Raw genomic sequence first — 11422 nt, 5'->3', positions numbered from 1 at the left:
ACAGAGAGGAAGGGAGAGAGACAGAGAGTCAGAAACATCGATGAGAGAGAAACATCGACCAGCTGCCTCCTGCACATCTCCCACTGGGGATGTGCCCGCAACCCAGGCACATGCCCTTGACCGGAATCGAACCTGGGACCCTTCAGTCCGCAAGCTGACGCTCTATCCACCGAGCCAAACCGGTTTCGGCTGATGCATTGGTTTTGATTGATTATCATAATCTTCCAGTGGTACTGGAGGCAGATCTTTGGAACTCATGTTGAAAGCATGAGTTCTTTTTCTGTGTCCTCTCATTACTCAACCCCACTCTCCAGAGGCTAAAGCCAGGTGACCATAAAACTTTGTGTATGGTTATTCATAAAGTGAATCACTAGAGCCAAGTATAGTGCTCAAAGTGTCCTGTGCATGATTTTATTTAATCCTCATGACAACCCTATTGTTACCGCCCATCTATATTAATAAAAGGGTAATATGCTAATTAGACCAGGTCAACTGGACATCTTCCAGACATCCAACTTCCTTTCAGACAAAGCCATGGTGGTGGGGACCGAGGCAGAGGCAGTTAGGGGCAATCAGGCCAGCGGGGGAGCAAGCAGTTGGGGGGCGGTCAGGCTGGCAGGGGAGGGCAGTTGGGGGTGATCAGGCTGGCAGAGGAGGGCAGTTAGGCAGCAATCAGGCAAGCAGGGGAGCAGTTAGGGGGCAATCAGGCAGGCAAGTGGTTAGGAACCAAAGGTCCTGGATTATGAGAGGGATGTCCCCTGAGGAGTCCCAGTTTGGAAAGGGTGCAAGCCGGGCTGAGGGACACCACCCTCCCGTGCATGAATTTCATGCACTGGGCCTCTAGTTTTATAAATAACAAACAGAGACACTGAGAGGTTACGAGTCTAGCTCAAGGCAGCCAGTTAATAAAACAGCTATTTAGGGTTGGTACCCATAGATGCCCAGTCTTTAATGCAAACTGAGGATTGATGTCCACTCTGATGATCCCACGTTCATCTGAACAGGGTTCTCAGATAGGCTTATGACTGGGAAGGAGGATAGACATTTTGACCCTTGATACCAGAGTGAGACCAAAACAGTCACCCAGTAGCAGATAAGCAGGTAATCCTAACATCTCTTGGCCAAGTTCTTGGAATGCAGGAGTCTGCAGCCTCTCCTAAGTGATGAAATTTCAGTCTGGTTTGGGTTTTGAAAATATTGCAACTAGCTCTTTGCCCTTATTCTCCTTTAGAAACTTGTTCCTGTGGCCCCAGATGAACCCAGAGCCTTTTGTATCCAGCTAAAGCTTGGACAGCAGCACCTTTAAAATACTTGAGCCATTTGAAGCAGGGCCTCAAGTCAAGTTGTTGCCATAAAAACACACATTCTGGGACTCAGAAGATACTAAGAGAAAAAAAAAAAAGGATGAAGTTTCTTTTGCTGGTAGAGATGCTCATAGAAGCCCAGCAATCCTATCTCTGTCTAGGGCAGGGGTGGGCAAACTTTTTGACTCGAGGGCCACAATTGGTTCTTAAACTGGACCGGAGGGCCGGAACAAAAGCATGGATGCAGTGTTTGTGTGAACTAATATAAATTCAAAGTAAACATCATTACATAAAAGGGTACGGTCTTTTTTTTTCAATAGTTTTATTCATCTCAAATGGGCCGGATCCGGCCCGCGGGCCGTAGTTTGCCCACGGCTGGTCTAGGGCCAAAGGAGAGAAAATGAATGTAAAGGGTAACAGAAGAGATGTCGTCATATGTCATCAAATTTAGATCCCTTGGCCCTGGGAATTACCCGAGAGACAGAGGTTTGCTTAAAAGCAGGGTTAATGTGAGAATCACTGAACTTTGAACTGGAAAAAAATTGAAAAATCATCCAGTCTAATAATTTTATGACAGAAGGAAAGAGGCCAAGAGAGTGAGGCAGCTTCCTGAAGGTCACTGATCTGAAGAGTTTCAGGCTACTGCTCACAGCTCTGCCCTACCTGGCTAAGAATGGGGGAGGGTGTAAACAGGTAAGGAGGAAAGTGCAAAGCATCTTCAGTAATGCCAGTAAACGAGCAGCATAGCTACAGAACAAAAAAGGTTGTTGGAAGAAAGGCACTGCCCAAGATTGGATAGAGCCCAAAGTAACAACAGGGAGTCCAGGAGATTCACACTTAAGGGGCAAGGCAGGGAGGCCAGTGAGGACACTATTGGGGAAGGTGTGTGCTAGAAGTCCTAGGATTTTATATTTTACCTCCTAATGCTGAATACAGACACAACACAGCAATTAAAATGTTTGTTACTCCCTCCTCTCCCATCTTTTTAATGGTGGTTTCTGTTGCTTCTGATTTGGGAGTGGGAAGAAGCAGGAACGTTCCCACTTAATTGGTCCTGACGTGGGGATTTGGCATTGATGTTCTCAGAACTGGGCAGGTGTTTAAAGCTGACACTTTCATGGGTACTTTATACGTCACCCCATCATAATCAGTTCAGGCAGTTATAACAAAGTAACACAGACTGGGTAGTTGATAGTCAGCAGGACTTTATCACAGTTCTGAGATCAGGGTGTCAGCATGGACGGATTTTGGTGAGAGCTCTCTTCTGGGTTGCAGACTGCTGACCAGTCTCATTGTATCTTCACAGGGCAGAAAGACAGCCAGCAAGCTCTCTGGTCTCTTATGGGGACACTAACCCCATTCATGAGGGCTCCACCCTCATGACCTAATCACCAAAGGTCCCACCTGCTAATACCATCACATTGGGGGTTAAGATTTCAACATATGAATTTGGGGGGACACAAACGCTTGGTCCAGAACACCTGTTACTGGGGACCTCTCACCTGCATTCTCATGGGTGACTCCTCTGGCTCATCGACTACTTCTTCCTCCATACCTCGTGCCTCCAGCTTCTCTTGGCTGAAATATCTTTTTGCCCTTCTTGGCTATTCCAGGCCAAACCTCATGGCTCTCAACTTTGCCTCAACAACTCTGAGTATAGTTACTTCCCAAGTGTAACTCTCTACTCTTCCGTGCCTCTTGTCATTTTGATTTCTCAGGCTTGACACCCTGAGGTAGGGGTGGAATGGAACTCCTAACACAGCATTCTCCAAAGATTTCTCATCTAAAATCTTACCTTCATCTCTTCTGTACCTTAAATATTCTTTGCCACTTTACTTTGCAAATCCTGGTCTAGCGCTTCACTTTGACATTTGATATTTATTGTGATTCAGCTGAAACTTCTATGTCAACATTTGATTTCATTTTATTTAAGATGCCTTGTGAACCGAAATGCTCCTGTGTGAATCCTGAGCATTAATATGACATTTATTTCTATTTTTCAAGCATAAGATACTGGATTTATTTCCCAGGCCCCACATCTTCTAGATCCAAATCTGGATTCTAGTGAGAGGGGGGGCTCTAATTAAAGGGGGGGATAGAGGAAGACAGTGTTTCAATCAGATTATATAAGGCCTTGAGGCAACTCTGTGTGGCACTCTAACTCCAGAGGGAAGTTGCTGTCCCTCCCTGCTTTCTAGCTTCTCCAGGATATAGTGTGAGGTGGAGGAGCAGTGGCAGGGAGCAGACTTCTTCAAGAGCAGACTGAGACATTCTGGGGACTCCCTGCAAGAAGAGGCAAGAGCCAAAGGAATTCAGGAACTGGGGCCCTATGTGACCTTGAGCAAGCTACTTCTCTGAGACTTGCTTTCCATATCTGTAGAATAATAATCCTTATGTTCCTCACAGCCAAGATCCTGTGAAGTGCTTTCTAAACAGAGAAGTGGGTCACAAGTGTCAGGAATAGGTACTTAGACTTGATTTTAGTGTCCCATCTTGAACTGTGTAGACCTTGAGGTCAAGGCCCACATCATGTTGGTTTTCCTCTATCCCAACATGAGTACAATTTCCTGGATGGAATTGCGGTGCTGAAGACCTGTGTCTGTTGGGAATGTCTGGGGTGTAGACTTGCTCTGTCTGCAGAGCCTCATGTTTATTTCACATGTGCTCTTTGTCAGGCCTAATCTGGAGACAGTGAATGAAGGACCAGTACTACCCCAACTTCATCACATCCCAGAAAACCCAAGTTAAAGCCCCTTTAATACATTATGTAATTACTTAGTTTCATTTTCCAATATATTTTTTGAAATAGTGAACCCAGCTCTCTTTGCTTCTGCTTTTGCTGTGACTCAAATTCTTATTCCTGAGTTTTCTTGCTGTGCCCCTTATTCTTTCGATAATGTTGTTTTCATCTTCTCTTGCCTCTGGTTTTTTAATGTGCCCTGTGAACTATATTCACTCGCTCAGACAGGGGTGTGGAGGAAGCATAGGCCAGGAAACCCAGCAAGCTCTAGCTAATGCATGGGAGCCTTTAGCTTGGTGATTACTACAATTGTTGCCTAGTGGAACAGTGAGCCATTAGCTGAGTTCCTACCCCCCTATTAGTATACTCTGTAATTTAATCACAATTAGACTCCTAGAAACATAGACATAGGAAACAAGTAAGCAAAGGAGGCAGATGGCACAAAGCAACAGCAGTTGGGAGTTTTAATCAAAGGCACTGTTTTCAGAAGGTATATGGCCAAGGAAGGGCGAGGTAAGAGCTTAGGTTGGGAATGAGGTAATTGGGGAAGTGATTAAAGGTACTTTGAGTTTTACTTTCTGGCATTGAGGTTGGGGTCAGCTGAACACTGACATCATAGGCTGAGCTGAGCTGGGCTTGTTTCATAGCATCCTATTGCTATTAAAGGGGTAAATGATGGAGTGGAGGTACTTTATCATTTGATAGAGTTAGGCGACCCCTGTGAAAGGGTTGCTCGACCGCCAAAGGGGTCACGACCCACAGGTTGAGAACCGCTGCTATAACCTAAAAACAGTCTAAAGGATTATTCAAATCTCTCACCTTAATAGATGCAATAACTGCTTACCAACTTAAAATGTGTTTTCCTAGCTTCACCTAAATCCATGTGTTGTTGTTTTTTTTATAGATTTTTTTATTCTAATTGAAAGGCCTTGAGCAGAAGCCCACTTCCCATCGTCTCCACAGTAGCAGCCAGGCCACACACTGTCAGATGGGAAATTAACTAAAGCCCAATATTCTAATGTATATTCTAAAGTATCACAGGTACTTTATAATATCAAAGCCCCTCTTTCCACTGCATCTCTTGGAGGTCTTGAAAGGTGATCCCATGTCCCCTTCACCTTCTCCCCTCAGAATCTGTAGGAGGAAGGTCTCAGAGGAGGTTTTTGTTTGTCTCACTTGGCTTTCTCCCTTAGGGTCCAAAGCAAGCCCATGACTGTACGTATGTTGGAATCAGCCTCCTTTCTGAGGGCTCACGGAAGACTCAGGCCTGGAGATGACCATTTCCATTGGCTATGTGTCCTACTGAGAAATGTAGATGTAGGCAGTGTATATAACTAGGGCTGGAAGTAGAAGACATTGTGTAATAGAGGACATTTGAGGAGGATGTCCTTAGACCCTTCCACAGGATTGTTGTCCTACTCAAGCTTCAGAAACCTGGGTTGCAGTGTAGAAGAGAGGAACCCCATCACCTGAGTCCTCAAATGACAAGGAAACTATTATATATCCCACTCCTGCATGGAATTGATTCACAAAGAAAAGAGCCAGATTCCCCTCCTCTCTCCTCCACCTCTACTCCCCTCCCCCTCTACTCCCCTCCCAGCACCCTCTACCTCTCCCCCAACCTCCCCCTTACCCCTCTCTCCTTCCCCGCTTCCCTACTCTCTAATAAAGCAAAAAAAAAAAGAAAAGAGCCATGTGTGAAAATTTAGCCCAGTCCAGTCCCTCTTTATCCTATATAATAAAAGGGTAATATGCAAATCGATTGAATGGGAGAACGCCGGTCGCTATGATGCACACTGACAACCAGGGGGCAGATGCTCCATGCAGGAGTTGCCCCCTGGTGGTCAGTGTGCTCCCACAGGGGGAGTGCCACTCAGCCAGAAGCCTGGCTCATGGCTGGTGAGTGCAACAGCAATGACAGGAGCCTCCCCCACCTCCGTGGCAGCGCTAAGGATGTCCGACTGATGGCTTAGGCCCTGGAGCAGACCTAAGCCATCAGTCAAATATTCCCCAAGGGCTCCCGGACTATGAGAGGGCACAGGCTGGACTGAGGGAACGCCCCCTCCCCCCCGAGTGCATGAATTTTGGCAACAGGCCTCTAGTTTTTCAATAACAGCCACCTTTGGCCAAAGTCAAAGTTGTTAACAGCAGAGTTGGCTGAGGGTGCTGTGGGGATATTGTGGGGGTAGGGGCATCTGGAACAAGGCAGGGTGAGGAAGAAATTGGGAGCCTGAGCAGCTATAGGCAAAATTATGAAATACTTTGCAAGCATCCATATCTCTTTACTCTCTCTACTTCTCTTACCAATAAGGATCCAGTCCTCCTATCAATCTACTAATCCTATATAATAAAAGGCTAATATGCAAATTGTCCCCTCGACCGGGAGTTCGACCAGGGGGCAGTGCTGGCCGGCCAATTGCCCACGGCCCCTTCCCCCGGCTGGTCCCTCCCCAGATCAGCCCTCCCACCCCAACCAGGGCAGACCAGCCAGACCCAACCCTTGCACGAATTCGTGCCCTGGACCTCTAGTGTATTTAATAACTGAGGGTGCTCAAGGGTATTAGAAGAAGTTTTTTTGGTATTCCAGAAGATTCTGGAAACCCAAGGCTTCTTTCCTCAAATCAGAAGGCAAGACCTGGGTGCATGGGAAAGAGGATTTCTCCCTCCTTCTGACTCTCTTGGCATCAAACTCTCCACTTCTCACGGTAACCTTGTGATCCCAAATTGGGGCTTTCCAGGACAATTCCAGTTTTAAATATCTTACCCTATTGTCCTCATAAGGACTTGTGAGGCCACATGTCCTGATTTGTTATGGAAAGAACCATAAGTACAATTCTAGCTCAGAGTATTTCCTGTCCAGCTGAGTCTACATAAATCCTGCCCTTCCCTGGCACCTTAGGCATAGTGGTATTTGGAAGATTTGCTGGAATCCAAGCAAAGGAACAGTTAGCTTGCGGGTTGGTGTAGGAGCAAAAGATAGGTGACCTGTTTTGTTTTTTGTTTTTTAAATATATTTTTATTAATTTCAGAGAGGAAGGGAGAGTGAGAGAGAGTTAGAAATATCAATGATGAGAGAAAATCATTGATTGGCTGCCTCCTGCACACCCCCTCCTGGGAATTGAGCCCACAACCCGGGCATGTGCCCTTGACCAGAATCAAACCCGGGACCCATCAGTCCATAGGCTGACCCTCTATACACCGAGCCAAACCAACTAGGACTGACCTGTTTTTTGAAGCTTGATTCTGAAGCCCCCCCAAAACAGACAAAAATCCACCCTCATGATGGATAGAGATTCAGACTTGTTTTCGTCTAAGCCTCAGACAAGGCTATGTGGCTTCATCCTTTAAAATGTCTTTCTCCCACCAGCTCTTTGATAAAAATCCCTTTAATAGGGAATGGAGCCTTTTCCTCGATAATGAGAGGGGAGAGTTAACTGGCCTCTTCCTCCTGGGGCACTGTTTTTCACACTGAAGGTCTCAACCTACTGTTGGGTCATGAAATCGATTGAGTGGGTTCTGACCTCTGGCAAAACCAAAACTATAGCCCTGGTCCGGCAGCTCAGTTGGTTGGAACATCATCCCGATATGCCAAGGGTGCAAGCTCATTCCCTGGTCAGGGCACATACAGGAGTCAACCACTGAATGCATAAATAAGTGGAACAAGTCGATGTCTCTCTCTTTCTCTTCCTCTCTAAGATCAATCAATCGATATATATTTTTTTAAATTTCAAAACTATGTAGATAGATATGGATATAAATATAGAAGAGAGAAGAGATGAGGACAGAAGATAATCAGAATACATCACACTTGATTTGGATAAGTACTGATTTGTGAGACTCTTGTTTCTGTTTTATCTGCCTATATGTCTGTGTGCCTCGAGTCACTATGTAAAATGTATTTTTTGCCTGTGGGTCACAGTATAAATAAAAGTCCAAGACTGCTGTCTTAGGAGAGACCACACAGTTGCACATGTTCACACCGAGACTGAAACTGCGAAGGCAGACCCTCCCCTTGCACGGGGAAGGGGAAAAGAACAGCAGGCAGCTGAGCACCTGTGGGGGGAGGACAAACAGTGCAGAAGGAGAGAGGAAAGGCCTTGAGCAGAAGCCCACTTCCCATCGTCTCTACGGCAGCAGCCAGGCCGCACTGAGTGCCCTCAGCTCCCCAGGCACTCTGCCAGCAGCTCCCCAGGCACTCTGAGCTCTCCCTTTCAAGTGCCATCACACCCATAAGGAAGATGAGTACTATTATTACTGTCTCTATTTTATAGATGAGGAACCTGAGGGTCAGAGGGGTAAATAACTTGCCTGCGGTAACACAGTTGTACATTGCAGGCCGAATTTGGTCTCACACCCAGGGGTGCCCTATTTTTCAGTGCATGCTCTCATGCAAACACAGTAAGCAGCTCTTCTTCGGCCTAAGAACCTAAAAACAGCGTTTGGTGTTGGCTCAGTATCAATGATAAAGGTTAGCTAGCCAAGGACTTTGCCTGGGAGCATAGGGCAGGCAGGGTCAAGAAGCAAAAGAGCCTAGGGTTTGGAGCCCAAGGGAGTGGGGGAAGGCTGGTGGTTATGAGGGTGGCATCCCTCTCCTAACCCCGCTACTGCTGCTGCAGGCTGCGGCTTTGCCACAGAACACGCTGCTAATTATAACCAAACAATGAGCAATCACAGCCGCACTGGCGGTTTAGCTCTGGTTAGAGGTCTGGCAGGCTTTTCATTAGAACTTCCCTGCCCCCTGAAGGCATGGGGAGCTCTGGGCTCCAGCTCCCTCCTCCCCTTCCTGCTTCTTCCCCTCCAAGCCTGGTCCACCCAGTTCTGTCACTGCTTACTTAGCAGGCTCTGTGCTCAATACTGCAGGGGGGCGTGGAGGCAGAACTTTATTCTTGCCTTCAGTGAGCTCCTAGTCCTCCCAGCAATCTCCTGAGTAGAATAAAAGAGCCAGGCCCCTTTGTGCCTGGTGGAGAGGAGAGAGGTTTTGGACAGCTTCGTGTCCTTGGCTGCTTCTCTCTGAGGACTTTCTTGGGCACTGTGAAAATTCATTTTCTGCCGTTCAATAATGTGGGCACAAAAGTGCTTGCTCTGTATAGATGATCACTAGTGATGCTCATTTCTACAGGATGTCCCAGGGACAGAAACTCTCAAAATCTTGGGAAATGTAAACCTGGGCCAATAAAAGAGACTCATAAGTCATTATGGGCCTTGGAACCCAGAGAAGAAGTTTCTCAAGTGCCTAGTTTGAGGGCTCAGGACGTTGGCAGGGGGTGAGGGAATAGGTAGCCTCAGATGGTGGAACATCTGCCTGGTTCTTGGGAAGGGGACACTGTTAACTGTTCCTGGGCTGAAGTGTGGACAGGCTGATCCTTGGCCAAACTTCAAAGTATCTCCATTCTATCATTTACCCCTTCATCCCTCACTCACCTTTCCTGGCATCTAATTCCTCTCCAGTGTATGCTGGGGACCATTCTTCCTGCTCCCATATTATCTCTTCTTTATCGGATAGATAGCTGATAAAGCACTTAGTTGAAAATTGATCAAGATACTATCCCTCTAGGGGACCATCATGGGTATTAGGAATACCTGGGTCCTGTTCATAGAGGAATCTCTGCAGCCTCCCTGGCAGGATGCCTGCTCAGAGCAGTAGGTATGGTGCCCCTCTGAGGGATGAGCAAAGAAAGAGCTGGGAGGGACATGAGGGGCTTGCGGTGAAGATCTCATTTTCCAGGGGAAGATCTAAGGCCAGTAGGGGGGATCCATTGTCTTGGTTTACCCAGGACTGAGGGCATTTCCAGGGCACAGGACTTCTAGTTTTAAAACCCGACTAGTTGGTCACCCTACGAAGGGTTGTGATGAGTAAATAGATATGGGCAGAGTAAGCAGGCGAGAGGAGTTGGTTGGATTTTGTTCACCAGAAAGATGGAAGCACCAGACAAAATAGATAGGATCAATAAATATTTTTAAAGTCCAAACTTGCCCTAGCTGTTTTGGCTCAGTGGCTAGAGCAGCAGCCTGCTAACTGAAGGTTTCTAGGTTTGATTCTGGCCAAGGGCACATGCCTGGGTTGCGGGCTCAATTCCCAATGGGGCGTGCAGGAGGCAGCTGATCAATGATTCTTTCTCATCATTGATGTTTCTATGTCTCTCTCCCTCCCCCTTCCTCTCTGAATCAATAAAAATATATTTTTTTAAAAAGTCCAAACTTACTGGTAATATCAAAATACACACTGACGAAATTTTCACCTGTTTGTCAAAGATTTAAACATATATGAACAGCCTGGGAAACCAGCACTTTCACTCACTGTTGGTGGAAATGTAAACTGTTTCAATCTTTCTGGAGGACAATTTGGTACCAAGTTTTTAAAAATGTCTTTAAAACATTCATATCCTGCCCTGGCTGGGCAGCTCAGCTGGTTAGAGCATCATCCCAATATGCCAAGGTTTCCGGTTTGATCCCCCATCAGAACATATATACTACTACACATACAAGAACCAGCCAATGAACACATAAATAAGTGGAACAACAAATTGATGTTTCCCTCTCTCTCAAAGCAATCAATAAAAGAAAAGGATAACCACACCCTTTGATAAAATAATTTCATTTCTTAGAATCTGGTCTTAAAGAAATAGAAATATGTTCAAAGTTTTGACTACAAGGATGCTTATTTGTTCATGACGGCTTCACTTTCCTCTTAGAAGGCCACATGAAAAAAAACAAATTCCCCTTGATTTTAAGCAAAGCAATTCAACTCTTCTTTTGTTCTGCCCTCAACTTCCAACTTAGGCCTGAAAGCCTATATTTTACACTCAGTTTTTTCTCAAAGAGGAATTTGCCATTGCCCTCAAAAATGTTTTTTCCAGCAGCTTATAGCTTGTACCACCCACATTGGCTGTTCAGTCCTTTGGTGTTGTTACTCTGGTCAAAGCATTTTTGGTTGTACATAAAAGAAAGCAACTCAGACTACCTCAAGAAGAAGAAGGAAAGAAAAGAATGGTAGCAGGGAGGGTTGGCCTAAAGAGAGAACGGCAAGGGGGATCAGAGAGATAGAGAGAAACATCAATCTGTCGTCCCACTTATTTATGTATTCACTGGTTGTTTCTTGTATATGCCCTGACTGGGGATTGAACCCGCAACCTTGGTGTATCAGGATAACACTCTAACTAATTGAGCTATTCAGCCAGGACTAGATGGGCTCTTTCATTTAACACAATTCTGAGTTTGAGTCCCTAACTTTGGCCCTTACTAGATGTATGCCCATAAGTAAGTTACTTAACCTCTCTGTACCGCAGTGGCTTCATCTGCAATAAGAGATTGTAAATAACTTATGTAGCACTTACTATGTGGCAGATTGTAGTATAATAAAAAAATATATTTGGGGAAC

Source organism: Myotis davidii, unplaced genomic scaffold (assembly GCF_000327345.1).
Source record: "Myotis davidii unplaced genomic scaffold, ASM32734v1 scaffold993, whole genome shotgun sequence".
Classification (NCBI taxonomy): Eukaryota; Metazoa; Chordata; class Mammalia; order Chiroptera; family Vespertilionidae; genus Myotis; species Myotis davidii.
This window is presented reverse-complemented; position numbering follows the sequence as displayed.